Source organism: Daucus carota, chromosome 5, assembly GCF_001625215.2.
Source record: "Daucus carota subsp. sativus chromosome 5, DH1 v3.0, whole genome shotgun sequence".
NCBI classification, from domain to species: Eukaryota; Viridiplantae; Streptophyta; class Magnoliopsida; order Apiales; family Apiaceae; genus Daucus; species Daucus carota.
Genome location: NC_030385.2, coordinates 14459519 through 14471661, shown reverse-complemented (window position 1 = coordinate 14471661; position 12143 = coordinate 14459519).

The following is a 12143-nucleotide window of genomic DNA, read 5'->3' as shown; positions in this document are numbered from 1 at the left end:
AAAGTCACCATCTCCAAACGTTAGGGGTGCAAACGGCAATTTGCCGCCGCCACCACCCTAACTCGTCGGAGACGGCCACAGAGGCCACCACTGCCTCCCAGAATCTCCAGAATCGAACTAAACAACACCCCCAACTCCGTTCATCCATCAGATTCATCAATCGTGGACATATATGGCCGGAAAAAGCTTGGAAACCTCGCCGCCGGCGAGTCGTTTCCCGGAACCTGGCAACGCATACACGCCTCCAACAACACACTTTAACACATGAAACTACTCTATTTTACACGATCTTCGTAATAGAATCATCAATTTTTACCCAGAACGTCTCGAACTAAAAGCCCCAAATTTTCAATTGGAAACATTCATAACCTCCCAAGAACATTCAAGAACAAGCTTCGATAATCAAACCCCTTTTTCTATATGTTATCGAACTCAAAAATCAACATATAATATACCAAAACGACGAGAAAAGCACGTACTACAACATGGAATCATCCAAACAATCAAACAAACACGTTTGCAAAAATCCACTATTTAAATCTTAATAATTCGAATTTTAAAACTTCAATTACTCCCTACCTGTGAATCTCATGTTGTTTTTGATGATTGATCTGGGTTCTACTCTTCGATATCTTCGATTTGACTATTCGCACGCTTGATTCTGACTCCAATAACACCTTCAAATCTTCGTTTGATTATGAAGAACACGAAGAACACCGCTCGGTTTCTCTCGGTATTCGTGCAGAGAAAGTAGTGAAATGATTTTACGGTTGAAAATAGGCTCTAGAAAGGTTTATTTATACTTACGAATAATTGGTACCCCTTTGGATCGTTTATGACATGAAAATATGTATTTAGTAGCTTTATATAATAAAACGGGGTCCAATCGGTACTGGTTTTCAAGATAATCATCAAAACGGGGCTTTTTAGTCAGTCATTAGTATGCGGGTCCCATTGCAATTATTACAAGATAAGGATGAATCAAAATATCTAGTTTCACGTTTATCGAGACAACCAGATAATTATCAACAATTAAAATACCCGCAAAACTCCGCCGGACCGACTCCGGGAAAAACCGTACTCCGGATCGAAAAAGTCAAAACACGAAAAATGTCCGGAATATTGAAATTAGGCTAAAGGTGAGTTTTGTTGAAACTTCCGGGAAGAAAATTTGCTACCTCGTTACGAGTGGACGGTTTTACGGAAGTCAAATAATTAATAAATAAATATAAATATACGCAATTAAATCCGTAAATCGATTATAAAATCATCTAACATTCCATAAATCGATATGAACATAACCAAATAAACTATATTTTCTCCTGAGCATATAGGAATTGAAATCTCGCGAATACGAACACATACGAGCATTCAGCTTAATAAACTAGATAACACAAAATTCACAAAAATTCATATATTACTCATATAATATTAATAATTAATCATAACTAATTAACAAACAAATTCACCCATACCACTTAATCACATAACACATATATTCACAAAATATTCATACAGAATTTTCAAAACAATATATGAAAATCAGTTTTGAAAATACAATTATTTATCAATAACACAATAACCCGGGGGTTTAAATATAAAACTTTGAAAACTCATTAAACTGGAATAAAATATTAAATCTTATTCCCTTCTTTAAAGAAAAATCACTTTTAATACTAATAAAAATATTTTTAAAAATCCGGGTCATTACATATATGCTTAAATTATTGCCTATATTGAAAATTGCTAATAAGAAGATATACGTCCGAAATATCTATATCGGAATATATTTTTCATTAGTATCATTGATACAACCAAATATTTAATATAGTAATAATATTTCATGTTTGGAATAATAATTCATAGGTTTATGGAACTATTATTAAAACATAATTTGTATAGTTAAAATAATAAAAAAATATTAGGTAATTTTTTCAAAAATATATATATGAAAAACATGAGAATAGTAATGAGCATATAATTAAAATTTCTAGACGACGCCTCGTACCTTAAATCAAATAACAAAAAATTATAATAAACTGCATGGCCAAAATTTTATTATTAATTTATTTTAATAAAAATATGCCCATTTATCAAAGCTTTATTTAAATAAATATATGCTCATAGCATTTTAGTTCGTGCTACGCAAACAGGTATGAGTTTTTGTTTTTTATATAGTAAACCTATAGATTTTTTATAAACAAACAGTATGATATGAGATATAAGTTATGAAAGGCAACGAATGTAAGAATCAAAATTCTCGAGTTATGTTATTGGCGATCAGTACGTTGCAGATGTTAAAGATAATAATATATACGAATGTCGACTGAAAAGAATAAAATCACGCAACAGAAACTATAACGACGCGGAATATATAAATCTTTAAATTTAGATCATAAATAATTATAAACTTGATCTGATTTGGCAGATTATAAAGCTTCCATCCATTCTTTAATTATAAAATTAAGGTGAATATGCTGATGATAGAGTTTCCTCTCGTTCTTAATAAAAATTGATAAATAGGTTAAGAAATAATTGACCTTAAAGGAATACATCAATAAAGTAATATATATGTTGTCATAATTCAGTTACATTATTAAATTTACATGCTACAATTATTGCCTATATTGAAAATTGGTAATAAGAAGATATACATCATAAATATCTTTAACGGAATAAATTTTTCATTAATATAACCAAATATTTAATATAATAATAATATTTCATGTTTGGAATAAAAAATTATGAGTTTATGATCTATTATTAAATCAATATTTGTATAGTTAAAATAATAAAACATATTAGGTAATTTTTTCTAAACTATTTATAAAATACATGAAAATAGTAATGACTATACAATTAAAATATCTCGGCGTCGCCTAACGGTGACGCCTCGTATCTTAAATCAAATAACAAAAAATTATAATAAACTGCATGGCCGAAATTTTATTGTTAAGTTATTTAAATAAAAATATGCCCATTTATCAAAGCTTTATTTAAATAAAAATATGCTCATAGCATTTTGGCTCGTGCTACGCACACGGGTATGGGTTTTTGTTTTTTATATAGTAAAATTATACAATTTTTTATTAACAAACAATATGATATGAGATATAAGTTATGAAAGGCAACGCATGTGAGAGTCAAAATTCAAGAGTTATATTATTGGCGATCAGTACGTTGTAGATGTTAAAGATAATAATATATAGGAATGCCGACTAAAAAAATATAATCACGCAACGGAAACTATAACGACGTGGAATATATAAATCTTTGAATTTAGATCATAAATAATTATAAACTTAACCTGATTGTGCGGATTATAAAGCTTCCATTTTTTCCTTAATTATAAAATTAAGGTGAATATGCTGATGATCGAGTTTCCTCCCGTTCTTAATAAAAATTGATAAATATATTAAGAAATAATTGACCTTATATTAAGGAATCCATCAATAAAGTAATACATACGTTGTCATAATTCAGTCACATTAGTAAATTTTTATGCTACAATTATTGCCTATATTGAAAATTGCTAATCAGAAGATATACGTCATAAATATCTATAACGGAATAGATTTTTCATTAGTATTATTGATATAACCAAATATTTAATATAGTAATAATATTTTATGTTTGGAATAAAAATTTATAGGTTAATGGAACTATTATTGAATCATTATCTGTATACTTAAAATAATAAAAATATTATGTAAGTTTTTCAAAAAAAATTATAAAAAACATGAAAATAGTAATGACTATATAATTAAAATTTCTCGGCGACGTCTCGACGTATCTTAAATCAAATAAAAAAATTTATAATAAACCGCATGTAAAAATTTATTGTTAAGTTATTTAAATAAAAATATGCTCATTTGTCAAAAATTTATTTAAACAAAAATATGCTCATAGTATTTTGGCCCGTGCTACGCACATGGGTATGAGTTTTTTTTTTCCCTTGTAAACCTATACATTTTTTATTAACAAACAGTATGATGTGAGATATAAATTATGAAAGGTAACGTATGTTAGAGTCAAAATTCTCGAATTATGTTATTGGCGATCAATACGTTGTAGATGTTAAAGATCATTATATATACGAATGTCGATTGAATAAAATAAAATCACGCAACCAAAATTATAACATCACGGACTATATAAATCTTTTTATTTAGATAAATAAATAATTATAAACCTAACATGATTATGCAGATTATATAACTTCCATCCATTACTTAATTATAAAATTAAGGTGAATATGTTGATGATAGACTTTTCTCCCGTCCTTAATAAAATTGATAAATAGGTAAAGAAATAATTGACCTTAAAAGAATACATCAATAAAGGAATACATATGTTGTCATAATTCAGTTATATTACTAAAATTATATGCTACATTCATTGCCTGTATTGAAAATTGCTAATAAGAAGATATACTTCATAAATATCTATAACGTAATTGATTTTTCTTAAGTATCAATAATATAATCAAATATTTAATATAACAATAATAATAATATTTAATATTTGGAATAAAAATATATAATATTATGCATCTATTATTAAATCATTATTTGTATAGTTAAAATAATAAAAAAATATTAGGTATTTTTTTCTAAAATATGTATAAAATAAATGAAAATAGTAATGATTATATAATTAAAATTCATCGGCGTCGCCTAACGGCGACGTCTCGTATGTTAAATAAAATAATAATAAACTGTATGTAAAAAAATTATAATTAAGTTATTTACATAAAACAATGCTCATTTATCAAATTTTTATTTTAATTAAAATATGCTCATAGCATTTTGACCCGTGCTACGTACACATGTATGATTTTTTGTTTTTTTTTTATCTAACAAACAATGCTCATTTTGACCTCGTATCTTAAATATAAAAAACTTATAATTAACCACATGTAAAAAAATTTTATTGTTAAGTTATTTAAATATAAAATATGCTCATTTATTACCGCATGAACATCCCATCGTACACACACGGGTATGAAAAAAAAAATACTCAGTTAATAATTAAATTATAATAAAAAGTCTTGATCTGAAAATTGAATATAATGAACATGGAAGCCGCATAAATTAAACGAAAAAGTATTGTAGTAATAAATGCTAAAATAAGTGGAAATCAAATTATGTTTGACTACGTTTCCTTTTTTGCTAAGTATTATAGTAGTCTATATCCATGTATCGGAAAATATAAAAAAATTAATATATATAAATTTCATTATTAAGAGCTAAAATTGTGATGTTAAAAAGTGTTCCATTGATTAGAAATTATAACAAAAAATATTGATTTGGAAGTTGAATGTATTGAATATGGAAACAAGTATATATTATACAAAAAAGGATTGTAATAATAACGGCCAAAATCAGTTAAATCAAATAAACTTTGACTATTTTTCCTTATTTACATATGGGTTATAGCAGGCTAGACCCATGTATCCAAAAATTTAAAAAGTAAAATATATAAAAAACTTCCTTATCAAGAGCTAAAATTATGGAGTGAAAAAAATACTCTATTAACCTTGATTTTGAAAATTGAATATAATGAACATGGAAACCGTAAATATTAAATGGAAAAGTATTAGAGTAACTAATGTCAAAATCAGTGGTAATCAAATAAAGTTTGACTTCCCTATTTGCATATGAGCTATAACAGTCTGGATCCATGTATCGAAATATTTAAATATCTAATATATAAAAACTTTCTTATCAAGAGCTAAAATTGTGGAGTTAAAAAGGACTTCATTAATTTGAAATTATAACAAAAAGTCTAGATTTGAACTTAAATATAGTGAAAATGGAAACCACTACATATTATACAAAAAAGGACTAATGCCAAAATTATTGAAAATCAAATATATTTTGACAACTTTTCCCTATTTACATATGAGTTATAGCAGGTTAGATTCATGTATTTGGACGGAAATTGCGTCATATACATTCTCGGTGGCTCTTGTCAAAAAACAATGACACACGATAAGAAGTAAACAAAAAGTCTAGATCAATAAGCAGATGTTGAGGAAAAGTGAATATAAATCTTCACACGATGAGCATCCGATAGTGGCCTTGACGAATCATCTCTATTAGCAGCTGCAAGGAAAACTTGATAACAAACAGAGGCTCAATAAATGCATTAGAGGACATATATGCATCATAATCACTATCAATACGAAAGGAAATTATGTAAAAATAATGTAAAAAAATTAATCACAAATTATCATGTCATCTATACAATATAAAAAACTCAAAAACTAGAATAGAAATACAAAAAAGAGAACATAGACCAATGCTAAGCCACAATCCCATATATTGGTCGTATACTTTCATAAAAGCCTCTCCAGCTTTCCAAACTTTCACCCAGTGGCTGCCTTAATCCAATATCAGGTGAATCAAATGAGCGCCCCACATGAGAATATACCTATTAAATAACAGACACAAACTTATTACAAATTATTGTGTATCACACAAATGATTCTGCATGAAGATGTTTACAACAATACGATCACGTCCAAGACAATCTAGAAAGCAAGACCAAAAGTACTGTATCTTGAAAATAAATGCGTATGGAAACTTTACCCTAGTGCGGAAATCAGTTATGAAATTATTTTGTAATACCTGAACCGATTTCACTCTAAGATCATCATTCATTTCTTTTAACATTAATCTGAAACACAAATAGAGTTTGAAGAGATTAACATGTTAGGAATAAAAAATATATCAAATGAATCAAACAACACAAAGAACAAACAATTTAGTTTAGGCATTCAAACAAACACTTTATGATCGATTAATTATGCTAACCATAAATCAGAAATCATACATGACAAACTATAACAAAATCAAAATATATTGAATCCAGAAGAATTAAAAGACAAAACACTAAGATTTTGCACAACACAAATCCCAACACGAAGAGTTAAAAATGATGTTTAAAAAATAATCCAAGTTCTATATCACAACACAAATCTTTCATTTGCACAAAAGTGTTCGAACCTTTTCTCAAATTCCTGAAACATGAAATCAATAGAAATCGTGATAAGCGCAAAGCAAAGTCCGTAGATAGAGAAATTAATATGTAAAGAAAGCCAAGATCAGTAGTACGGCAGCAAAATCTGACTGAGGACACAAATCTGTTCAAAAGCCAAGAAAGAAAACATACCCGTCGCGATTAGAGGCGTGGAAGAAAGAATGGTTTTGAATGTGTAATTCAAATTATCTGCTTTGATGTGATAAGAATATCATATGCAAATAAGTTGTAAAGCTTAAATCTGAACTGACGTCGTGATCAGTGGCACGATTCAAGGATGCGTGATTAATGCTATTTTGAAATTATGATCTTGGCATGATCGAAGGAACTGCATTCAATGCTATTCTGAATATATAGTCATATATGGTAGGAAGATGCTGCAGATTCAAATAGATTTAAAATAAAATAAAAGATAAATATTTCTGAAAGCTAGACTCTTCAAACAGAAATCGTAATGAGTGGCATGATTGAAGGGACGGCATTTAATGCAGCGCTACTGATATGGTGGGAACATGCTGCATATCCAGTGTCATCCGGGTCGGGTCACAAAAAGATCCGAAATATGTTTTCATAGTGTTAATTTAAATAAGGAAGATGTTGGGTCAATCCGGAGCTTAATAGGTTGATCCAAGAGGCTGGAACATGACCAAAATAGCTTTAAAAAATCACTCATGCTTTAAGAAGTATATAGATATACATGATTGAGTGTTGAAAACAAAACTAATATAAATTAGTAGTACCCTAATAATACATTAAACTTATTTTACAATATTGTCACTAAAATCAACATGGTCTACATGTCATGCACGGTTTAATAAATTAGTAGTATAATGTATTTGTAGTAGTCTACATGTCATGCAAGCTCTAAAAAAAATTCTATGGTAAATTATCATTAATATATTAAGCTTATAAAAGTGAAGAATATAAGCATTTATTTAAAAGGAGTATTTAAAAAATAATAATTTTTATGGTAAAGGAAATAACTGGGTCTAAATATTTCTTTTCTATCCATTTGATAAATAAAAAAAACTAATTTTAACAAAGCAGTAACCCGAATTGGTATTTTCATGGAAACAAAACAATGTAAATACTGATTTGATATTACATTCAACATCTAGAGGTATACTAACTCGAACGTTAAAATTGTTTTTAAGTTAGATAAATATGGCTCTCGAATTAAAAACAAAAATTTTTGGTCAAAAGATAAAAGAACAAAAATATACCAAGAACATATCATTTTCGTAAAAACACCATGACATATTGAGACAAATAGTAATTTATATTTCCAGAAAAAATTATATTTCCATATAATATTAGATATAAATATTAATTGAACCATAAAAATATTCTTTTATAAGTCCACAATATGTTGGCTTTTATGAATTGATATGGTCCGCCCATAATATAACTATTTTATTTTAAATGTAAAAGTTAAATGCGAGCGAGTTACTAAAACTTATCTAAAATTTTCGACAACACTTAAACATTGACATGTTTAATGCAATGTTAATATGTTAAGAAATAATAACCATTACGAAACTAAGAAAGTAAAGTAAATTGAGAATGAATAATTGATTTGGTTAAGGCCATATCAGGCGATTAAGGAAATTTAGACGTGGAAAATTACTTAACATGTGAATGGGAGTATTAAGGGACAAAGAAAACCTGTTAGTAAAGAAGTCCAAAATCCTGTTTACTTATAGTTGCAAATCATATTTATCAAGGAAAATTGAATCAAAAATGCTATCACAACAGTAACATTCGAGTTCAACCTTTTGAGAGATGGAAAACTTCAACGTCCATCAAAACAGGAAAGAGAAGCAATTCGGAGATCAGGCTGTAATTGATGGTTAGTAGAAATCAATGTTCTGTATGATATAGATAAACAAAATCATACATACATGTGATGAAATTTTGAATCCATATGCCTAATCAGGGAAGCGCATTTTTGTAGAAGTAAAGGGGAAGAGGTCAAGCTTTGTAAGCGCAACAACGGAAGAAGGATGCTTCAGAGCAGTTGTAAGATTTCTTTAGCATATAAGTCCAGACATCTCTAATTTCAACTCCTTTTTCTTGATAAGTAATATCTAACAGATTTTAATTGTTTGTAATCCAGTATTTAAAATTTATTTTGGAACAACAATTTATAATTTTTTAGTGAGAAATTTTTTATTTCTTGTTTCTTGTTTTGAAATAGCGAGTGTCGAATTCATTCCACAACAGTGTAGGGAAGAAAATAACAAACATGATCGTTATTCGTTGTAAAAGTGGTTATCCATGGCCTTCACTGTACAATCATCTTAGCAGGAAAATCGTTGGACTGGAAGAATTCATGAAACAACACATGATTGCAATTTGGAGCATCCTGATTTTCGATTATGCAGGAAGTGGTGAATTCACAGTTTTCGTATACAAATCCTGTGGAATGGAAACTGACTGCAGTGTTAGAAAACCAGATCTGTGTTTCCTGCCAAACGATAAGTTCAACGAAAAAGAATACATCCTAAGCGTAGATAGCATAGAACGTGAAAAGGCAATGGGAATCTTTGAGTTCAACACCTATCAGGATAATTCGGAAATTTTTAAGCTATTGATCACCGATCATGAACTTAGAAGACGTACACTGGTGAGAATTCAATGCCTGGCTTAACCATATAGTATTTCCATTTAATTTTACTTATATGATGTATAATCTCTGAAACTTATTATCTGCTGTAATCAGCGGCTGCAACCTACTATGTTCAATATGTACAAATATTGGGCAGATGGTCAGGATATAAACCTGTTCTTTTCAAGAACAAAGTGGTCTATCCAAATAATAAGGGGTAATCAATATTGTTCTTTTGGACCTTCGTGGAAGTTGTTTGCTATTTATGCTGTCATCGAGGAAGGAGACATGATTGTGTTTCGCCCAACTGATAATTGTACAGACGTTCATGTGTGCGTCTTCAAAAAAGATACACTTGGAGTGAACGGAGAAGAAGGTATGTACACATTAACATACCTAATAATATTCATTCAATTCTGTAAACTAATGTTTTTTTTGGGCATACAGCCGGTGGAAACCAGAACGGATCCTTTTTCCAGTTTGTTGACAAAAAGGTTCTTGATTTTGGAGTGTTTGTAAGTACTATATTTCTATTCCAAATATTTTTCTACTATGATACATATAGACTGTGTATTGTGCTCTGCAAAGTGACGGGAACAATGAATGATCGAGTTCTTTCTACATCATAATCATATCAGGTACCTCCGCTCCTCTCCACCGAACCTTTCGGAAATAAACTCGCGGAAATTATGAATGTAGCTTGCGGGAATAGGGAGCTAAAACTCGGCTATTTCAGAATAGCGGGCTTCATCACAGGTTATGACAAACTTTTCAGGCGCCTCTCTGTTGGAGTGAGAGACTTTTTTTTTCTCAATCTTAATGAGAAACCAAGAGCTTCGTGATAAGTGGATTTCATATCCACTTGGAATGCCTTCATTTAGACTTAAATTGATGATTTGGCCTCAAGTATGTGGTGTTTTTGATGTGTTTCTTGTGGTGTTGTGTAGGGTTCCTAGAAGGAGGTTAAAGGATGGATTCGAGGTCAAAGGATGGAGAAAACGGTGTAGGAATCAAGCGAGTGAGGAGGGAGAAAAAGGCAAAGCAATTTCAGAATTTCTCGATCCTGCCCAAATGGGGTTCCCACCCCACTTACGGGGTCTCCACCCCATTCTGAAGAAGAAAAGCCAGCCCAAATGGGGTCTCCACCCCACTGATGGGGTCTCCACCCCACTTCAATAGAAAAGGGTCTGCCCAGACGGGGTCTCCACCCCATTGATGGGGTCTCCACCCCACTGACGGGGTCTCCACCCCACTATGACGGGAGAAAAAGGCCAAATTGCCTATTCTTGATCCGTTTGAAGGCCCAATCGCTGTGGGACTTAAATCAAAACTCATGGGAGAAGTAAAATAACCTAAAAACATTTAGAGAGCACGTGACGGCTACGAAGAAGATCTAGTTTCATAATTTCATCTTTGTAATTCTTCGAAGTAGGCGTAATTGTGGATGCTTGTTTGGATTTGTTTCATAATTCTTACTCTAGTACTTTCGTATTTGTTTTAGACATCTAGTATAATATTTACATTCGAACCCATGATGATGAGTAGTTCGATTATGAACTAATCGTTGTCATGGGGTTTTAGCGGATTTATCGATGGATTTCACTAATTAAATTGTCTTATTCATATGTGATGGTTTGATTTCCTCGTATTGGTTGTGCTTATTCTTCTTGGATGCGTAGCTAACATCTTAGATTGTTTGTTAATCTTTATTGAAGCGACATTGGATATATAGATTTAGAACTTGCCATGCGAGCATAGGTTTTGTGTTCGATAACATGACTTGTGATGTGATTTTACCCATCTTGCACGCCCTATGTAATCTTGATAGATAACTTGATCTTCAACATTATATTTTCAAATTCTATAGACATATAGGGTCTAAGCATAATTGGTGTCTGTTTACCTTCTATCTTAATTGTGGATGTGTAACAGTATGGTGCACGTATAACGATAGTTAGCGTGTATCAGTATCGTGTTATCTGATTAGTTATCAACCATTACAATCGAATATAGGCATAATTCTGAATGAAGTTGTTAATGAAGCTAGAACTCCATGTTTTATTCTCATTAGTAATTTGATTTTAATTCTCTTAGTTATAATTCGACTTGATTTAGTTAACTTAGATAAAACCAACCAAATTGTTATTTGTCCGAGCATTGAATAATAGCCATACATTGGTGCATAAGTGCATATTCTTGAATACACTAGTCTCTGTGGGAACAAACTTAATTTTATTCTATATTACTTGTGACCACGTACGCTTGCGTGATTTTGTGCGAACAAGTTTTTGGCGCCGCTGCCGGGGACTCGGTGTTATGTTTTAGTTTATATGCTTGTCATCAGTGGTCGTTAAAGTTCAGTGACTTGGATTCTTTTCTAACTTTTATTTCGTTTGTGTGTGTTTCAGGTACTTGAGTGACGTGTATGCGAACACGTTCTCAGGCCCGTAAAGAAGCATAGGCAAAAGCAGAAACGAAACTGAATACTACA